A 20,919-nucleotide genomic window follows, 5' to 3' on the forward strand; every position below is an offset into this window, starting at 1 on the left:
GATGAGGGAGAACTCAGTTTTCACTAAGTAGTACGAATGTACCCGCATTTGGGACGCAGAGAGCTTAACTCGTACTCGAACGATTATGGAGGGTAGGATTTTAGTAACAGTCTCCTACCTCTTTCTATTTGACTTTCAGTGCCTGAAAACTAGGCCATTCTATACAGTCTACAGACTCGGGATGTCATACATCAAGAAGTTCAGGTAGCCAATCTCCTCGTCACCTACCAACTACAAAACGCCAGAGCAATGTTAAAGATTTTTCGCTCACAGCGCTGTCAACGCCGAAGCCGCATTTGGGGGATGACGGGGCTATTAATGCCAGTGATTTATAATCAGATGCTGACCTTTCATGGGCACCTGCGTGTCTCATCAGTATTTCAGAACGTTTTTTTTTCCTGCTTGCTTTAAGGATGTTCTACAAGATGGGTTTGCGTCACCAATACGAAATGTGTGATCAAACGTGGAACGGAAAAGCTAACATGTAATAGAATTCGCAGAAACGTGTCCGTTTCCGTATAAATACCAAAGCGCTAACCGCAGCCTCAGGACTTCCTCTTTATTCCCGGTGGAGTAGGGAGTTCTAGACATGAAGTCGACAGTTCTGTCACTGTGTTTCCTATGTGCGTGGGTTGTTATCTCCGAGTAAGCTTGAACTGTTTCTTTTAATACGTATAGAGCACCTGAAGTTTTTTATGACCAGTGGAAGTTACGGAAACGAAGGTTATTATAAAATAGGAACATCAAGATTTTTTTATAAATCGCAAACTGCCTCCACATCTAATACCTAGAGTCTGTAGATGCAAACACTTCCTTGCAAGGGGTTTTATCCCCCATGATGAACCATATTAGTGACTAAAGTTTAAGAACGTATCACATCGTAATATTTTATGCTCACTAATGTATGAAAGCTTCTATGGAAACTGCAAAAAAAATGAAAGCTATCACTTTTACAAGCAGCCTCAGAAAAGATTGCAAAGCGCAATACGCTGTCACAACGCCTTGCACATTTCTTTTTTTAGGCCTCTAATCCGAGTTCTCGCAAGCATATTGATCGCACAGTATGTGACCGATAACACCTTAACATTACTGTTGTATGCATTGCCATTGATGGTTCCTTCTACCTGTCATGCGCCGGATATGACTCCTTCATGGCTTCAGCCAATTTTACCAATACAATAAAAAGAAAAACATGCTTGATGAAAACAAAATACGTTCGGAAAATATACTGAAGACTTCGTGTAGTTAACCAAGACACTTTGTTGAACGAGTTGGTACTTATTCAGCGATTGTACTGTGGCTTTCTTTTATCTTGTCCTTTGTCTTCGTGGTCGCGCTGTTTAAATAATAATGAATTCGTGTAGTTAAGAGCGGATAATTGTGCGGTAGCGCAGCTTGTCACAGTTTAGCCTTGTTTTTTTTTCCTCTCAGCGACGATCTTTGACTCGCGCTATCAGCGTCGTGGTGACCGGTGCTGCTTCAGTAAGCAGGGTGGTACTCTATATCAGGCAGTCCGAAAGAGCAACGATAAGCCTCCATACTGGTATCTCATGCTGGCGCAACGTATTCTAACACCAATGTCGTCATCTTCATGGGCCCTCTTGAGAGATAGAGAGAACGAGTAAACGTGATAGGTTCACGAAATTGCGTGTGGCTTTCTTTAGTCCAATGGCTTGGTCTGCCTCCCGGGCCTTGCTGAGCAGCTTGCACTGCTCATAGAGACCCGTGTGGGCCAGCCCCCACTTCATTTGGCTGAGTGCTCGAGGTTTATACTTCTCTAATTGTTATTCGGAATTCCATATCAAGTGACTGATGTCAGAGACTTCTCCGCATGTTGAATAGGTGTTGGGTTGAAATTTTTCGGCCCGCCTGGAGGCTGAAAGACAAATACAACCACACGTTAAAATAGTACCGCGCACTCTGGTTTTAGTTTTGTCTTGCTCAGAAAAGATAAAGACAATGAAGGCCATGACGTCAAAATGTAGCATGCAATTAGGGTGGGAAATACCACCACTTTGCCGCGTGAGAAAATTTGCTAACAAGATGGCGACTAAGGCAGTGACGAACGAAGTTTGAAGTATTTTTTTTTCCTGTGCCGTAATTCAAAACTTCACACAAAGAAAAGTTTATTTATCTATACTTATTTTACTTTGCAAAAATGGCGGCAGATGTAGACCGGCTTTGGCTAGGAATACATCTATAATGCTGCTCCTAGCGATTAGGCCCTGAAATTTGGTCTTGCTGCGTCCGACTAGCAGCTTGGACAAACACAAGTGTCACTGCTGCATGAGCGTGGTTCCTTCATAGAGTAATGGCTCCTTTTTCCCAACGCAGAACTGAATTGTAAATGCGTCAGTGGCCCTGGTGAGCTCTATGACAGGGTGAGAGCACCATTAGAGGCGGTTTTGAAGACATAGCTTGCAGCGTTCGGTCAGAGAGGGTTTATATGCTAAGGAGCATTTCTACATGACTGTATTCCAGATTCTTGATGCCAGATGACGTGGTCGTATAATCAATGTTCGATGGGTCGGGCAGCATGACCAGAAAGCATAGGATATAGCATTACATTATGGCGCATTCATACGAAAAATGGCATTTTATGCTACAAAAGATGATAGAAAGCTTTATTCAATGGCGTCTTTGAGAGCCTTATTGCATTTCAATGTATGGCGCTCGATTCTCACTAGCGCTTATCCAATCGTTTACGCTTTTTCTTTTCTTTTTTGGTCGACAACTCTTCTACGGGACGAACTTTTTAAAGGGACGTCCGGAGGATTTTCATTATTTTTAGTTATTATTTGTGTTACATTTTTTATTACGTCCTGACTCCGACACAAAAAATCGTTCTTTGAAATTCGAATTAGAACCAGTTTTAAAATGAAAGAACAGAAAATCGTTTCCGAAACTGGCTTCCCGGCAAGAAACGACATTCGGAGGACTGGAGACGACGACAGGTGACGCAAGGGGATAGTGCTGCGGAGCACTATCTCGGGTCCGACCAAGGCAGATCGTGCTCGCAGTGCGCGCGACAGTTGATCGGCGAAGGACCCAGAAGCCTTATATATATATATATATATATATAAGGCTTATATATATATATATATATATATATATATATATATATATATATATATATATATATATATATATATATATATATATATATATATATATATATACAATTCACAATATATATATATATATATATATATACTATTCACAATATATATATATATATATATATATATATATATATATATATATATATATTGTGAAAGAAGGCCAGGTCCAGACGGCAAGGTCGTGAAGGCAAGGCAAGGTATGCAGTGTCAGCGTTTAATCTGATGGAGAAAAACCCAAGCGCGCGCCGGAGCCGGCGCCGCGGGATGATGATGATGGTATGTACAAAAGGAAGAAGAAGATCATGGTATGTACAAATGAAAAAAGATCCGTGGAGGGCTCACACAATCAGCCTGGGGGTCGGAAGCGGCCAGCCTGGCCGCTCCTAACCAACCGATGTACCGCGGCGCACAAACGGCTTCAAGCGAGATATATGAACAATTTAAGTTCCACGGTGGCGTCGGTCAGCTGGGGGATCAACAGGTGTGACTTGGTAGTTTACTGGGGAAGTTTGGTTGATCCCCTTGTAGGGACCAAGTAGCGGTGCTGAAATTTATCACTAAGGCCGGTGGTGCGCAGTGGTGTATAGAGCAGTACTTCGTCACCAGGGCGAAAAGAGACCACGCGATGCTTCGAATCGTAGCGACTTTGCGGTCTTGCTGACACGCTTCTGTGTTGAGGCGGGCAAGATGACGGCATCTGGCCACACGAGATAAAAAATGGGTAGGTACTGATGTGGAGTAGTCGGGCGTAGAGAAGAATGAAGCGTCGAGAATTGTAGTGGGAGGACGGCCATAAACAAGGAAAAATGGAGAGTAACCGGTAGTTCGCTGTACTGCTGTATTATAGGCGAATTTGACGAATGGTAGAACAGTATCCCAATTTCGATGATTTGGTGTGATGTACATGGATATCATGTCCGATAAGATGCGATGAAATCGCTCAGTCAGACCGTTAGTCTGGGGATAGTAGCTTGAGGTTGTCTTATGGAGGGTGGATATGACGCACGAAGAACTTCGGATACGACTGTCGATAAGAAGGCCGTCCCGCGGTCACTTAGAAGCATCCAAGGAGCGCCATGACGAAATACAATTGACCGCAAAAAGAAATTAGCTACCTCTTCAGCGGAACCAGTCGGCACAGGGGCGGTCTCAGCATAGCGTGTAAGGTGGTCGACAGCTGTTATAATCCAATGGTTACCCCCATTGGAGAGAGGTAGGGGACCATAGAAGTCGATGCCGATATATATATATATATATATATATATATATATATATATATATATATATATATATATATATATATATATATATATATATATATATTGTAACAGTACTGAAGAAGATGAAGTTTAAAAGACAAGTGAAGGAGAAAGATGTTGAAAAAGGACTCTCGTGCCGGACGCGCTGCCGTTGACCAGCTGGGCTCCCGACCCTATCGTCTTGTTGTTCAGCGCTCCGACGTCTTACCCCCTTCGTAACAAATTGGTGGTCAGGTGCTGGGTACGACTACCCTCAAGACGCATCCTCAATCGCTGGAGCTTCGTCAGAGCCGTCGCCTCGCTGGTCTCCCACCCTTTCCAACAAGAATGCAGCAGACTACTGAGCAGCCCCGAACATCAACACGGGATCCTCTACCCCCGTCTCGCGATGCGCCGCCGACCACCACGAATGCGACGCTACCGTTTCGCGAGCCTCGTTCCTTTGCCGGCCAAGCAGGGGAAGATGTTGATGACTGGCTCACTCGTTATGAACGTGTGAGCCGCTATAAACGCTGGGATTCAGTGGCTAAACTAGCCAATGTAGTCTTTTTTTTGACGCAAACCGCCTTGATGTGGTATGAGAACCACGAGGACTCCCTGACAACTTGGGAAAGTTTTGTCGAAGCTATCAAGGAATGTTTCGGCGACCTAGCTGCAAAGAAGAAACAGGCAGAGCAGACACTTGCTCAGAGGGCCCAGGCAGCCGGAGAAACTTGCACCACCTACATAGAGGCCATACTCAAGTTGTGCAAGACCGTCGACAGCAGGATGACTGAAGATGATAAGGTAGGCCATCTGCTCAAGGGCATTGCGGAAGATGTCTACCACTTCCTCATTGCCAAGGAAAACTTGAGTTCGGTCTCTGACGTTATCCGGCACTGCCGAACATTCGAGGCCCTAAAGACTCGCCGTATTACACCGAAATTTGGACGGCTCGCAAATGTGACTATGGCTAGCATTGAAGAATCGCCATCTCAAAGCCTCCTGTGCGCGATCCGTGAAATTGTTCGAAATGAGATGTCACGACGTGAGCAGCTTGTCCGGCCAAATGGCTTCGGAGGGAACGTATATGCTCGTCCAACTTATGGGGGTGCGTGCCCGCCGATGTCCGCGAATGTCACCGACTTTGTCTGCCGCGAAGACCTATACACTCCGCGACCAAGGCCTGAAGAGAATTTCCAACAATTATCTTGCCATCAGCGTAGAGATCCTCGCTCTTACTCCAGTCGTACATCGCGCCGACCGCCGGACAACTACATCGTCCCGGAACCACCATCCGGATATTCGTCGCGGCCTACCATGCAGGAACCAGCTGACACGCCACTTTTTGAGCGACCTCTTCCGGTGTGCTACCGGTGTGGTGCCGCGGGTCACATTTCCCGCTACTGCAATCGGCGCACATCGTTCCGGAATCCCCCGACGGCACCGAACCGACGCATAGTCCAGCCCTACATCGACAATTATCGGCCAGAACATCCTTCCCGGAGGGGCCGTTTTCAAAACGAAGGGCACCGCAGCCATTCGCCAGCGTCTGACCGTAGTGTGACACCACCTCCGTCATTTCGTGTGCGCTGCTCCCCGTCTCCACGGCGCCGATCTCCACCACCAACGCAGGAAAACTAGCCAGCGCGGCCAATGGAGGTGAGGTCGCTGGACAATGTGCGCTGCTACCTATTATTCCTCCGTCTGTGTTCATGTTAAAGAACAAAGTCAATGTGATTGTTGATGGTTTGCCAACGATGGCGTTGGTAGACACTGGTGCTACAGTTTCAGTGATGAGTTTAAATTTTAAGAACCTTTTGAAGAACAAAGTTATGTTTGTTTGGGACAAAACTGCAAATTTTTATGGAGTAAGTGGAGAGTTATTGTATCTGGTTGGAGTATGCAGCGTTAAAGTTTCCTTGGGGGGCACGGTATTTCCTGCGGAGTTTGCAATACTGCCCCGATCTACGCACGACGTAATCTTGGGAATTCACTTCCTGCGTATGTGCGGCGCTACAGTTGACTGTCGAACGGGAGAGCTAAGTGTTAGTGGTTCTCTTCCTCGTGAACTTTTGGAAGAGACATCAAATTACGAAGACGTTTTGTGTGTGTGTGATGAAGTCGTCATACCGCCACATTCAGCAGTGTGTGTCCAGGTGTCCTGCTCCCGTCCTATTAACGACTCTTTTGAGGCTACTGTGGCGCCTCTTAATTTACAGTGCGTAAAGAAAAATGCGTTAGTGCCTGATTGTTTGGTTCGCGTGAAAGAGGGCCGTACCGGACTGTGGATTATAAATTGCTAATCGGAACCAGTTGTTTTTCCAGCGGGTTCCAAACTAGCTTCATGTAGCGCAACTCTCCCGAATTGTGTAGCTGTCGTTACTCCTGACCTAGACAACCCCGCTACTAACACACCTGCTGACGAAAAGCTTCTTCCGATGATCAGTGCATCGTTGCACACCTCACAACGACAGATATTGAAGAACCTCTTGTCCCAGCACCTATCCGTCTTTGATTTCACGCAGTCCGACGGCTCGCAACGTTTTCCCCTGTCGCGCGCACGCCACAGGATTGACACGGGATCTGCCCATCCGATCCGTCAAAAGCCGTACCGTGTGTCACCATCAGAGCGTAAGATCATCACCGAGCAAGTCCAAGACATGTTGAACAGGGGCGTAATACAGGAATCCTCAAGTCCTTGGGCTGCTCCCGTGATATTGGTGAAGAAAAAAGACGGAACATGGAGGTTCTGCATTGACTATCGTCGCCTCGACTCCATCACTAAAAAGGATGTGTATCCTCTCCCACGCATCGACGATGCCATAGATTGCCTTTTCTCCGCGTCTTATTTCTCTTCAGTTGATTTGCGATCGGGTTATTGGCAGATTCCGATGGACCCTGCTGACAAGGAAAAAAACTGCATTTGTTACGCCGGACGGCCTATTTGAATTTAACGTGATGCCCTTCGGCCTATGTAATGCGCCGGCCACATTTGAAAGATTTATGGACACAATACTTCGTGGCCTCAAGTGGGAAATCTGCATGTGCTATTTAGACGATGTTGTTGTACAAGAAGAGAGTGAGAAGTTTGGGCTTAAACTGAACATTAAAAAGACGAAGATCATGGCGTCTTGCCCTATCAAGTCCTGGAGCATCAATGGACAAGAAGTGGAAGCTGTGACAGATTTTCTGTTCTTGGGCGCCAAGATTACCTCGGAAGGAGACTGCAGCCATGAAATTAGGAGACGCCTGCTTCTGGGAAAGAGAGCAATGGTTAGCCTTGACCGCCTAGTAAAGAGCAGAGACATTAGTCTGCCAACCAAGATCCGTATAACCCGTGCTATGGTCTTTCCAGTTGTGATGTATGGATGCGAGAGTTGGACTGTGAAAAAGGCTGACCGCCGAAGAATTGACGCGTTTGAATTGTGGTGCTGGCGAAGACTCTTAAGAGTTCCTTGGACTGCCAGAAGATCAAATCAGTCGATATTGTCGACCATAAACCCTGACTGCTCATTGGAGGGTCAAATTCTAAAGTTAAAGCTCAGCTACTTTGGTCATCTGATGAGAAGAGAGGAGTCGCTGGAGAAAGATTTGATGTTGGGAAAGGTTGAGGGTCGCCGGAGAAGGGGTAGGCAGCGAACGCGATGGTTAGATGGCATTCTCGAGGCATTGCAGATGAAGCTATGTGATGTTAAGAAGATAGTGAGAGACCGGAAAGCGTGGCGTGACATGGTCCATAGGGTCACGAAGAGTCGGACACGACTGAACGCCTGAACTGAACTGAACTGTTATTTTTGGCCGGGCTTTTACTGAACATAACACGCGACTCGCTGTTGTGTTAGATTGCCTACAGAAGGTTGGCCTTGTCCTGAATTCCAAAAAGTGCCGTTTTGTTGAACGTCAAGCGCTGGTACTCGGGCATCTCGTCGACCGCGATGGAGTTCGGCCAGATCCCCAGAAGACTGCAGCAGTTGCAGCATTCCAACGACCACAGAGTCAAAAGGAGCTCCGTAGTTTTCTGGGCCTGTGCTCCTACTTTCGACGATTCATCCCAAAGTTTGCCGACGTCGCCTACCCTCTGACATCCCTTCTACAAAAGGACGTCCCTTTCGACTGGACCTCAGATTGCGACGCGTCTTTCCGCCAACTAAAGTTTCTGCTTACGTCACATCCCGTACTACGGCACTTCAACCCCTCCGCTCCGACTGAAGTCCACACTGATGCAAGTGGGATTGGTGTTGGCGCTGTGCTTGTGCAACGTTCGACAACAGGCGAGCATGTAATTGCGTATGCAAGCCGTTCCCTCAGCAAACCTGAGCGTAACTACACTGTTATGGAGCAGGAGTGTCTCGCTGTAGTTTTCGCTGTTCAGCGGTTTCGGTGCTACCTATATGGACGCCATTTCACGGTTGTGACGGACCATCATGCCCTGTGTTGGCTTGTCAACCTTCGTGATCCATCTGGTCGTCTGGCACGCTGGGCCCTTCGTCTGCAAGAGTACGACTTCACTATTTCGTACAGGAGTGGCCGCAAACACGCCGATGCAGACTGTTTTTCACGTCTTCCTCTTCCTACGACCGAATGTGACTCTGGTGATTTCGATCATTACATCGCCTCCGTCGTGCCCGAGTTTCCCGACGCCTCGGCTTTACGGACTGCGCAAGAGACCGATATAACCCTCGAGCCCCTGCTTGTGGAGGCGCGAGATTCCACTGCTTCCAGCCCATTTTGTCTCCGCGATGGCCTTTTGTACAAAAAGGCTTACTCAAGCACCGGTACGAATTTTCTGCTTGTGGTTCCCGAGAGCTACCTCTCGTGCATCTTACGCGCCATGCACGACGACCCCACTTCCGGTCACCTGGGCTCTGCAAGAACGCTCCATCGCGACCGGTTTTATTGGCCAAAGATGCGCCAGACGACTGAGCGATATGTGGCGAGCTGCACTGAGGGCCAACGACACAAACGCCCTACGTCCACGCCACAGGGCCTGCTGCATCCTGTGACTCCACCACGGGGCGCATTTGAGAAAATCGGAATCGACCTTATGGGTCCCTTCCCGATGTCATCCGACGGAAATCGTTGGATCGTGGTTTGTGCCGTCTACCTCACCCGCTACTGCGAAACGACAGCTCTTCCTTCAGCCACCGCTCACCACGTGTCCCTGTTCTTGCTCCGTTCTGTGATCCTCCGCCATGGACCACCGCGAGTGATCATCAGTGACCGAGGTCGCCAGTTTATGGCAGATGTTGTGGAAGAGCTTCTTCGTTTGTGTGCGTCGCATTTTAGGCATTCCACACCATATCATCCTCAAACCAACGGCTTGACGGAGCGAACAAACCGCACACTCACAAACATGCTATCTATGTACATCGCATCTGACCACAAGAATTGGGATAATATACTGCCATTTATAACGTTTGCATTCAACACTGCAACCCATGAGACTTCTGGCTACAGCCCGTTCTTCCTGCTATATGCCCGTCCTCCTCGGTATTGTCTAGATACCATTCTTCCTTACTGCGTCCATGATGAACCGTGCATCGCGGAAACTCTTTGTCGAGCCGAAGAAGCTCGCCGTCTCGCCCGTTTGCAAATTCTCGCTTCGCAAGAGCGTTCAAAAGCTCGGTACGACAGCCGGCATAGCCATGTGTCTTACGCCCCTGGAGATTTAGTGTGGCTTTGGCGACCTCTCCGAAAGCGTGGTTTAGCGCAGAAAATGTTGGCGCAATACGCTGGCCCTTACGTTGTGCTTGAACGCATCAGTGAAGTGAACTACCAAATAGCACGTATGACAGCAAGTGGTCGTCGTTCAGTCAGAACTGAAGTTGCCCATGTCGCCCGGATGAAGCCGTGTCACTCTCGTGGAAACGATAACTACCTCGCCCGGGGGGGCTTCGTCTGCCCAGGGGGAAAATGTAACAGTACTGAAGAAGATGAAGTTTAGAAGACAAGTGAAGGAGAAAGACGTTGAAAAAGGACTCTCGTGCCGGACGCGCTGCCGTTGACCAGCTGGGCTCCCGACCCTATCGTCTTGTTGTTCAGCGCTCCGACGTCTTACCTCCTTCGTAACAATATATATATATATATATATAAGGCGTCGTACAAAAAGAAACATTTAGAGCGAGGGTCGCAACGTACGAAAACATAAAATTGGAGAGAGCGAATGAGGAAGTGTTTTGATTTCTATAATGACCATGATTTGGGTTTGGTTTTGTTTTGTGAATTCTATACTACTCTTTCCATAGGTTTCAGATCTTAAAATATTCAATAAGGCGGAAACTTGGGCGAGTTGCAAAGCATTTGCTTGGTAGTTCAAGATGATTTCAAATCTTGAAATATTCATACATTCACTTTCCATTAGTAACAGGGCACTAATGCAATGGTTTTAAAAACTTCTATCATCGCACAAGCCTTATGAAGCCATTGTTCATAATGTATGAGCATTATAATTAATGCTACTCTGCTCGTAGTCCACAAGTGATGTGTCTGTGGTAGGATACAGGCGCCATTTTTCTCCTCAACATCAGGCGTCCGTTCTCTTTTGCAGAGGCCAACCTCCGAATCAGCATCCGGCGACACTATCAAGATGGTAATGACTTATTCGCGTGCTGCCAGGTCAACCCGGTTGGACCTATGCAGGATGCGAGAAATACTATTTTGTTCGTTCTTTAACTTCTTTATTTCAGTTTTGTCGTACAAACAAGCGGGATTGGTAGTTTTGTGATAAGCTTTTATAAATTTTCAGAAGGCATTACCACGTTTAACATTTCACCAAACGTTGTCCCATCGTTGTGAACGTGTTGTCTGCTTTCTGTTAGTTTACTAGGCACAATTAAACCGCATATTATCCTAAAGCAGGTTTGGAGATGTAAAAATGTGAAGTTAGTGGAACATAAGAAGGGCCAAGAGCATGTTTTTGTTAACTCAGGAATGTTCATATTGATTATTAAATCAGAATATACTGAAGCGTGTTTTGATTTGTTAGAGAGTGTTGTGTAGGCCGGAAGTTTGCTGCGAGTTTATTGGCATATCTCATTCAATTTGACGTGCGTTACCGTTTTTTGAAGCAATCCATTTTTATATCCAGGGTCTATAACAGGAATAAAAAGGGCCGCAACCGTCATTGCAAACCTTGGGTAAGCCCGTTCGCTGTTTCTTAAATATTAAATTTTATAAGTGCAGCGACCAAACTCCACATCGACCTTGCCGTTCTCAAAGGGAGTTGATTGTGCAGCTATAAAGTTGGTATTATTGGCTACAGCCCTTCGAGTGCCAATTATTATCTAAAGAGGGAGGAACTGATTAATTTTATATTTTACAATGACGAGTGTCGTGACTGAACACGAACTCGCGACCGCCAAGGAAAATAACTGTAGGAAGCCAACACAGAAATATTTTGCATGTAGGCAAACGGAGATATTATGTACCGTCTTTGCCAAAAGTAACCAGGCTGCGGGTTTCGCTTCTCAGTCGTGTAGAAGAAAATTCGCACCTCTTCTGAAGCTGTAAATATGTGAAAAGTAAAGGCGAGATCTTGTTCTCACTTATTAACAAGTTGTGATCCTCAGGAATGTCATGCCGCCGTTAGGATACAAGCGAGAAGCGAAACATGCAGCCTGGTTACTTTTGGCAAAGACGGTACATGTTAAGAGGCCGCCACCCGACACAAGGCTCTATTTGAGAGTCTACGATAGCGTCCACGATGCAGCCACTTAAGTGGTATGCAAGGTATGCACGTGTAAGCAGGCCCATTCAAGTCCTGCCTTTTGGATATGTTTGAAACCAGAGACCTGACCGAAGGTATCTGGGATTAAAAATAAAGATTTAGGCGTTCACCGGCGTTCGGTATGATAACATTCGTTAGATTGGGTTGTGTAAAATCAATTGCCCAGCGAGCACTGTCTCACGATACAACGAGCTCCGGTATGGTAACTGATGTCTTAGGCATATTGTCGTGGTGGTGACAAGGCCGTAAACACCGAAAGAGAAGACAGTGTAATCGCACTGGAATTAACTCTTTACTGGGCTGACTTGTGCCCTAAAAAGAACTAAGCAATCGGCGGCGGCGATAGCAACAAACGTGCTCGCAGTCGTCAAACTGAGAACACATAATCGATGCCTGCGCTGGAATTGTAGTGATAAGGCCGCACGCCGGCGGCTGTCGGAAACAGAAGAAGTAGAATTTTGAATGATTCGCAGTAATATCATCTATACATTTAGTAGTACGTTGAACTGGGCGGGGCCGCCTGCGATTTAATCTGCCACAACAATCACACAGTTCATTTTCTGTTATCACTGCAGGGAAGTTGCAGTGTGGAGCCTAGAGGTGCTGTAATCGATAGTTTGTATTTTTTTCTTCTATTTGTTCCCCTTCACTCCTCTAAGGAGAGATGGGGATGTATACCACGGATGGAGTAGGAAGGATTGCTAGAATTGGGTCATGGTGTGCCGGGACATATGTGGCTAACTCGTGGCGCTTTTGGTATGGTTGCGCTACATACACGAAGCGCCTCCAAGAGAATATCTCTAGTTGCTGCGGCAGACTGTCATGACAGCCGGGAAGGAAAGCATCATGCCGTCCTTAAAAGCAGCTCGGCAGGAGCGGGCAAGAGTTTCGGAGGAGCTTGCGCGAATACCAACCCATCCTTCGCTTTTTTGTGGCCCATTTTTTTATAAAGCGAAAGCCTTTCTAGGCTCATGAAATAACATCACGTGTGCGACAGTTGTGCGCCAGATCTGAGGGCGAGATCGGCCATATTCTACGAGATTCCGCGAGACGTGTTCTTGTCTAGCGTTCCTGGCATCTGCAATCCCGCACTCGAACGCGCGCCAAGGAACATCACGCAATCAGAGCGATGGTGTGGCGTTCGGGAGTACTTGCCGGAAAAAGTGCGACAGATATTGGGCCTTTTCTTTCCTGTAAACGAACTATAGTTATAAGCACTGTAATAAACACTAATAATACGCAAACGATCAGAGGCTAATGATAAGAGAAGAAGGATCTAAGCTTTCGCTATTCTCCTCTTGAGAGATATCTATGAGACCCTCTGATTTTTTCATCGCGATAGCGTGCTTTGAAGAATAAAATGGTAATTTGAAAATACAGGTGCATGCCAGATTTCTAAAAGAAATCTATCAGTGACCGGTGATCAGGACATAATAACCAGGCACCCACATCTGGTTGTTTTTATGCTGCTTGGGACCATCCGCCTTTTTAGAAGAGAGTAGCGACCTGCGTATAACCTATATATGCTGCTGCCTGCCCAGGTCAAGTTGGCAACTGAGAAGAGAACCATGGGAAGAACGGGTGAACTATGTAGCCGTTATTTCACCCGGTTACCACTTCTGCCATTCCGTTTATTCAGGAATCCCTGGGCCTATCCTTTCCGGCTGCTTCCCGCATCAGCCCGCTATACTATATATGTTGGTTGATCTTTCGCATAATGTGGTAGCCCACGACTGCATGCTAATCAGCCCCGGCACATATTCCAGCACAATTGTGGCAAATGCATTTTCGTCAACAAAATCTGGGGTCCTCGGCTTCGGCATTGCAATCTAAAAATGATGTTTATTCTACTGGCCGGTTGTAGTTGGCGGGCGACCCGGACATGCACAATACAGCACAGCACCAAACTTGGTACTGTGAGCGTCCTTCAGTGCTCATTGAAGGACTCTGGTATTGTAGTAGTACTAGTAGTAGAAGACTTTATTGACGCGCAACACTTAAGCGCCTAATACATCGATGGCCTGCTGGACGAGCAGGCGCTGTTCTTCTTCACCCTCAGCATCAGGCCAGTCCACCTAGGTACAGATATATTATTAGAGGGGGTGGGAAGGAAACCCGATAACAATGCAACCGGGCACGAAAATAGGCAGTAGGAAAGGTTGGCATAAGGGGAAGGGCAGTTGGGACATGGTGGATCATAACGGCATTTGTACAGATATAGCCGTGCATGGGTTATGAGGGTATCCAGCTGCATCTGCCGAAGGACATGAGACTCCGGAACTGATAGATTAGAATGAGGTTCGGGAAAGAGCTTGCGGTCTAAGCAAGAAACATGGTATACACTGACACTGATTTGTGCCATTGAATCTAAAAGTCTCACACATTTTCTATTCACGGAGCTCGAGGCCGCACTTGTTGCACTGCAGCCCTGCCCCGTCTCCCTTCATAGGCACGTTCATACGGCTTGGTTAAAGCGGGGCATTATATGTGGGCTGAGAAAAAAGAGCTCTCGGTCACTTGCAGCTAATGCTTTCACTCAATATTTGGTTCAGCAGCGTTTAAGCTTTGTAATTTTATTGCCCCCGTGTTCTCTGATGAACGGAACGCTATGGCGTTATTATACAACGAGAGAAAGCTAGTGCAAATGAGCATGAGGATATGAGCAGTTGGTGTTTGATGTAAGACCATTTGCAAAAAGAACGAACAATAATTTATTCGCATCATTCGTGACCCAACGATTAGGCGACATGTTTCAAGATGGGGCAGTGCGCAAATTCTGGACAGTAAAAGTGAAGTTAAAACAATGCTTCTTATGTTTCTTTCTTTTCATATATAAAAAAAAATGTGAATTTGCATAACTAGCAGAAACATGAATTAGGCAAAAACTCGACAAGTATAAGTTTACATCAATGAAGAGGCTATACAAGGAATTATTTCTAGACTGAAGCCTTAGTTGAATGTTTTATCGTTCTTGTTTGTTCTTGAATTATTGGCATATCTTCTGGGTGTACCATCCTTTTGTTGACAAACAAATTGCTTGGTAGAGCGAGGAAATAATTATTAATAACGCTATTTTTCTTAACCTCAGAAACGCAAGAAGATTGTGCTAGGCTGGAACATATGCACAGTCTGGTACATGCTGCTCGTTGATTACCAAAAGCACCCATTTCCTAGGAACACAACAATACATGGACCATGAAAGATGTAAAGACACCCATCGCTTTCCGCCTTTGCTTTAGATATAATATTGTGATGAAAATCACCGAAATTTCGTTATTTACGGCTCTTCGGTTACAAATAATATATTCTTTATTTCCCGTAGTGCGGTCTGAAAGACGAGCTAGGAGATCTCTGCGGCAGCCCAGACTGCGTGTGTGTAAAGAACCCTTGGGATATTCCACGACCACTTGCCTGCATATGGTCACCAGCTACGGCCATTTACAATGAGCAGTTATTGCGGAACTAGCCGGGAAGATTCCAGACTCAATAAAGGGGTTCTGAAGAAAGATGCGTTTCGGTGTACTTCCACCTACTGATAATAGCTTGAATAGACAGTGGTGAGGACACAGAAAGCGGATTATTGAAACAGGGCATGGACAATGATGGAAACATTAGCGGTCAAACTAGATATTTAGAAATGTATGCGAACCACAAGGCCTTGCGGAACCTCTTCTTGTTGATTGGACATGTTGAAAAGAAAATGCAGTCACCACTCATGAAAATGACCGTTGCCTTTTGTTTACTAGTGAGGAGATGTTCGAAATGGGGGGAAATGACGAGCAAAATTAAGAGGCCCAGAATTATTTGGTAAACATTTCATCGTAAAAGAGGTCCCACTGCCGGAGGCGAAATTTGCAAGGGACTATGTTGCCGCTGGCTTTTTAGCAATCCCGTCAAAACTACAACTGCAACGACTTTTGTCGAATCAGGTGCTCTGCTCTTGGCTAAGAAATACGTTCCCAAGAAGTGACGCAGTATTTTTAAGCGTAAATATATGTTTTTAATCTGAGTCGCAGTCAATATTTTACAGCAAAGCTAATCGTAGTAAAGAGATGCGCTGAAAGCATTTTATAAGCTGTTTAAAATAGCAATTCGCTTCGTGCACAACACGTGGCGTCAGTCAGGCAGCCGCCGTTTTATTGTTCTTACTGACCAATCGCTGGTGTTTTGATGTCGTGATGTAAACCCGGATTGTTCTCGCTGGGCGCGAAATCCGGGCATTTTGAATGAAATAAGAAAATATAGCGTGGACCTTGGCGCTCAGTATGGGGATGCTGGGCACTGCATGTGTCAGCAAGACGAAAGAAGACGTATAGCACGCTACAACCGGTTTCACCGTCTTCCTGCGACGACGAGCAGGCTATTGCTCACCTTATCATCAGTGATGCCTGATATGAAACAAAAACGGGGAAATGAAAAATAACACTTTACTGCCTTGAAGAATGCGTATTTAGAGCGTGTATCTCCCATATAGCATAGAGCACCATGGCGAGTACGATAGAAGCGTCGACAGTCCATTTGTCGTACCCCGCCGGGGTGGCGCAGTAGTTTCGGCGCTCGACTACTGATCCCAAGCGCGCGGGAACGAATTACGGTCTCGGCGGTCGCTTTTCGATAGAGGCGAAAAGAGAGTCTCCACTACGGCGTCTCTCATAGCTTGAGTCGCTTTGGGACGTTAAACTCCACAAACCAACCAGTTCAATTGTCGTGGATAGCGAAGCTCGAAACTGTGTGAAATTAAGAGCAGACCTTATCTCGCGAAAGAAATGGAGGAAAAACATACTGCCCATATGATCCTTAGTTTATTGATATGGAATATTTTAGGAAAGGTAAACAAATCACTTGCAGATGTGGCGTCACGTGCTTTCCTTTAAGCATTCATATATTTTGACAGAAATTTATAATTTAGCCTACGTAATCGAATATTATAAGTGGTACAGGCGGTGGTGTATGCCTAACGCTCACAATACCGAGAAATATCGAATAGCGGAGGGGGCTTGGTTTCAATGCCTGCGGGAGCAGAGATGGTTTAGTTCTGCTGTTAGCGACGCTTCGGTTCTGCTGTACCTCGCAGAAGAAACGTTTATTTCAAAGCTTTTTCGATAAAGGTGCAATGTGTTTTCTGCATTGCTTCTTTTCTTCCTTGCACATTGCACGCTTGCGATGGGTTAAAATTACTTGATCTGTTTGTGCGTGGCTCAATAAACAGTTGTCAGCCAACGCGGTGTTCATTCTTCTCCTCTTCCTTTCTCTTCTTTGGCCTGAAAACTATGAAAATAAATCATTTTCAAAATTTTGAATCATATACGAACAATTCGGGGGAGGATCCAATGAATGTTTAGTGAAGGGAGGTTGCTGTTATGGCGGTATACATAATTTGGAGTAAACTCTGCTGGCGGAACCCAAGCCATCTGCGTGCCGTAAGAACATGCTTCAAGGAGGCTACAAAGGCCTAGCATTCAAGCATCTAGGCCAGGCTTTAGAGAAATCGCTTTTTTTTTTGGGGGGGGGGGGGGGGGGGCGTGATAATAAGCGAACGAGTACTGCAGGGCAGGTTAATAAGAACTTTAATAAAAGAGACAAACTATGCATTGATTATGAGTGCGTGTGACTGTGCGTGGCAGATAGGCGAGGCAATGTATTGACGCGTTCAACCTCTTGACCAATCCAGCAATTGTAACAGGGTTGGCAGGGGCCCTTGTAGCAATGTTTCATTCATTGTTTCAGAAAATTCATTGTTTCAAGCAGCAGCACTATCTTATGGCTATATCTTTTTCTATTATGAATGCGGCCCTCAGTGCTGAGATTAGGGTGGTACTCGTAAGCAGGATCATAGCCTCGGCCAAGCACCACTACAATATTCCATCGAAAAAGAAAATCACTTATTCCGAAAGGAAAAAAGGTGCTGAGGTGGAGATGAACCGCAGACACTTTGATCGCGATCGGGGCTTGGTAGTTCTTTACTGCTGAGCAATGCTCGCTCAAAATGGTAGTATGAAGGCCCTAAAAGAGTGCGGTAATTTGAACTGTGGACAGCAGCCATATAATACATTACAGGAGCAGTTGTCTAAAATAATGTCCCTTGTTAACACCACTATGCACGTATCGTAAGTAGCTCTGTTATACATCTAACCGCCAATTAGTCTCACAACCCAGCCCCTTTGCATAGTGCTACTAGTTCGCATCTCTAATAAAGATGGCTTATAATTGACGAATAATTTTATATAATGGGTGCGTAACGTCTGTTCAGCGAGGCTAATAAATTATTTGGGATAATTAACTCATAAATCATAGGAGGTTAACATCTTTACACGCACGTTATTCATTGTTGATAACGAATTTTAATGAACGCCTAAATATTTCCCAAGTTTTTTCTCGATAAGGGAAAACAACAGATGGAAAAATCTTGCGCCATGCATCAGCATCGACCGTTGCGAAATTTCGGATCAGGTGAACGGCGACATTTCATTCAGACGGCACACCGTTCACATTTATTTATTCGGCCCAGAAATCTCAGGTGTGCCCCAAGATGTGTTCATGCTCGAAATCAAACGTTTTTTCCTGTATACATAGCGTTCAAGCCGTTGCAATTATCAAGCGTTGGTCCGTGTATTGGCTTTAATGTCCTTAAGCGAGTCAAGCTATGAGGACCGCGATTTGCAAACGTAGCGAAAAGAACGAAAAGATTAGTGAGCGTTCGATTACAAAGACCACCTGTTTTGACTTGGGGATGTGTCATGTTTTCATCCGAAGTTGTAAGGTCCGAAAATTTTTTTTATATCTTTTGCAGAAAGCGACTGTCCGCGCTTATTTCCAACCATTATAGCTTCTCTGTGACAAAATGGTGCTGTGCCATGTCTCGGATTATGTTATGGAATAATACCTGAGGTGGAATAGAGCCAAGTGTGACTTTTATAATTTTTGTGGTGTTAGCTCCGTATGATATTATGTCATCTGATTACGCGCAGCGTGCTGCCCCATCACAAGAATTTGCTGGTAGCACCGAGAAGCGAGAAGACAGGCAGGCTGGAAGAACGTATCGTCTTCAGCGGGTTCTGGATAGCAGGCTCCTGGCAGCCGCCCTTGCATAGCTCGTTACCGCCAGGTCCACCGCTGGCTTTTAGCATATAGCATCTGCACAAAGTAATTGGTCACTGAAGGCCAAGAAATAGATTTGATGGCCGCACACCTGCAGGTAAAATAAATCAAGTTCATTATTTGACAAAAAGAAGAAGGGAGGCGCGCATATTATTAAACAGATGATGTCACGTAGTCATATATTGCATACAATAATTACCCCTTCACGGACATAGAGTTCTGAAACGCTCCTGACATATTGTAAAGCTGTTTCAGTAAACTAAGGTCGCCTACTATTACATGTGATTGACATCTGCAACAAGTAACTATCATCGAGACGCAGAAACCACTGATGCGAGGCTTCTTCCGCGGACGTGCGCTTTCTTGAGCTTAGCCGACTGGAAGACTCTAAATTAAACACATAAGCAATTAGATCAACAGCATATTCATCATTTATTCAATTATGTACTGTCTGACAAACAATACACAAAATAGTGTAGAAAAATATGTTAGGTGGTTCGAGTTAATATTTCGATGATATACTGAAATCAAACATTAGTGAAGTTCAGATTGAAATTTGCCTGGTGTGCCCTGCACCACTACAAAACCTCATTTCCTACTCTCCCGCAGACACGGTGAAGCTACTCACCGCCTAGACCACCTAAGACAAACCTAAGACCACCTAAGGAGCTTGTCTAAGCCATACTCACCGCAATCGTTAACTACTTCATTCGCTAGAGCTTTCCGAATACAGTACTTTACAGCTCAGTTTTAACGCGACAGCGTTAAGGAGCTCGTGTCGCAGAAAAGCCGGTGTCGTCGGCGGCGTTGGCCGTGAGCGATAAATCCCGGCATGCACTTCATAAATAAAAAGCAACTTCCAAGATGGGCTGGGTGGGAATCGAACCAGGGTCTCCGGGGTGTGAGACGGAGACGCTACCACTGGGGCTGCGAGCGCGCGACGAGAGCAGACGCGTGTGTTTCGGCTCCGCCAATTTGCGGCTGGGGCCGCGTCCCAAATCATCCTACCCCGGCAAAACTGGCATCGATCGATCCGAAAAATCAAGCGGAACAACTGGATACAAAAGTCGTCCAGGTAGGCCGATTTTCTTCAAATCTACGGCCATTTTTCGACCGACCACGTTGGCGCCGTCGTTAAGCCTAACGGCGTCGGCGACGCCGTTAGGCTTAACGACACTGCAATTAGGACTCGTGGCGTGAGGTGGCGCTATTCGTCATTCTTTACTGTCATCGAAGCTATCATTTTTCGTGCCCAAGAAGAAAGAAGGCATCACAGAAATGAGTGGGTAAAACGTAAGTCGGACTGGTAAATAAGTTGGAGATATATTTGTTTATTGATACGAGTTCGATGCTTGAAAGCGGTACAAAAGCGCGTCTAGTGAATGCGGTGTTGCCTTAGAAACATGCCGTAGAACATTATACTGCGGTGTATATCGCTAATTATGAGCATGTTACTTACAGAAGTCGCAGTTACACGAGTAGCGAAGTACGTTTCCGCTACATTTTTTCTGCACTCTGCGCACATGCACAGCCATCTTGCGGTAAACACAGAAGAACCCCTCCTCGCAATGTGCGGCGCTGCTCCGACACGTGGTGCGCCCCTCGCCCCTGACGTTTCGCCGTGCACCCTCACGGGTTGTAGAATCAAGCGTCTTTCCTTTCTTTAGATCACTATCTTCGCTCACCCGCTTCTCCCCTTCGGGCCGCGCGGGTACCGGTGCGAGGATGCCCC

The 20,919-nt window shown here is 46.0% G+C and overlaps 1 long non-coding RNA gene across 9 annotated transcripts in view; it reads left to right on the top strand.

Annotated features, from left to right (window-relative positions):
• The first annotated feature begins 497 nt into the window (after window positions 1–497).
• LOC146180620 (uncharacterized) overlaps window positions 498–20,919 on the top strand; it is a 225,455-nt gene continuing 205,033 nt past the window's right edge. For 4 of the 9 annotated variants that reach the window (XR_014700102.1, XR_014700103.1, XR_014700101.1 and 1 more), the window contains exons 1-3: window positions 499–645; window positions 10,911–10,952; window positions 11,451–11,499. This is a non-coding gene — a long non-coding RNA (uncharacterized LOC146180620). Of the gene's footprint in view, window positions 646–10,910; window positions 10,953–11,450; window positions 11,500–15,177; window positions 15,311–15,411; window positions 15,596–20,919 lie in introns of those variants that run through there. The other 5 variants (XR_014700100.1, XR_014700098.1, XR_014700099.1 and 2 more) reach the window with 3 other exon arrangements.

Source organism: Amblyomma maculatum, chromosome 8, assembly GCF_055883805.1.
Source record: "Amblyomma maculatum isolate TAMU_Amacu chromosome 8, ASM5588380v1, whole genome shotgun sequence".
In the NCBI taxonomy this organism is placed as follows: Eukaryota; Metazoa; Arthropoda; class Arachnida; order Ixodida; family Ixodidae; genus Amblyomma; species Amblyomma maculatum.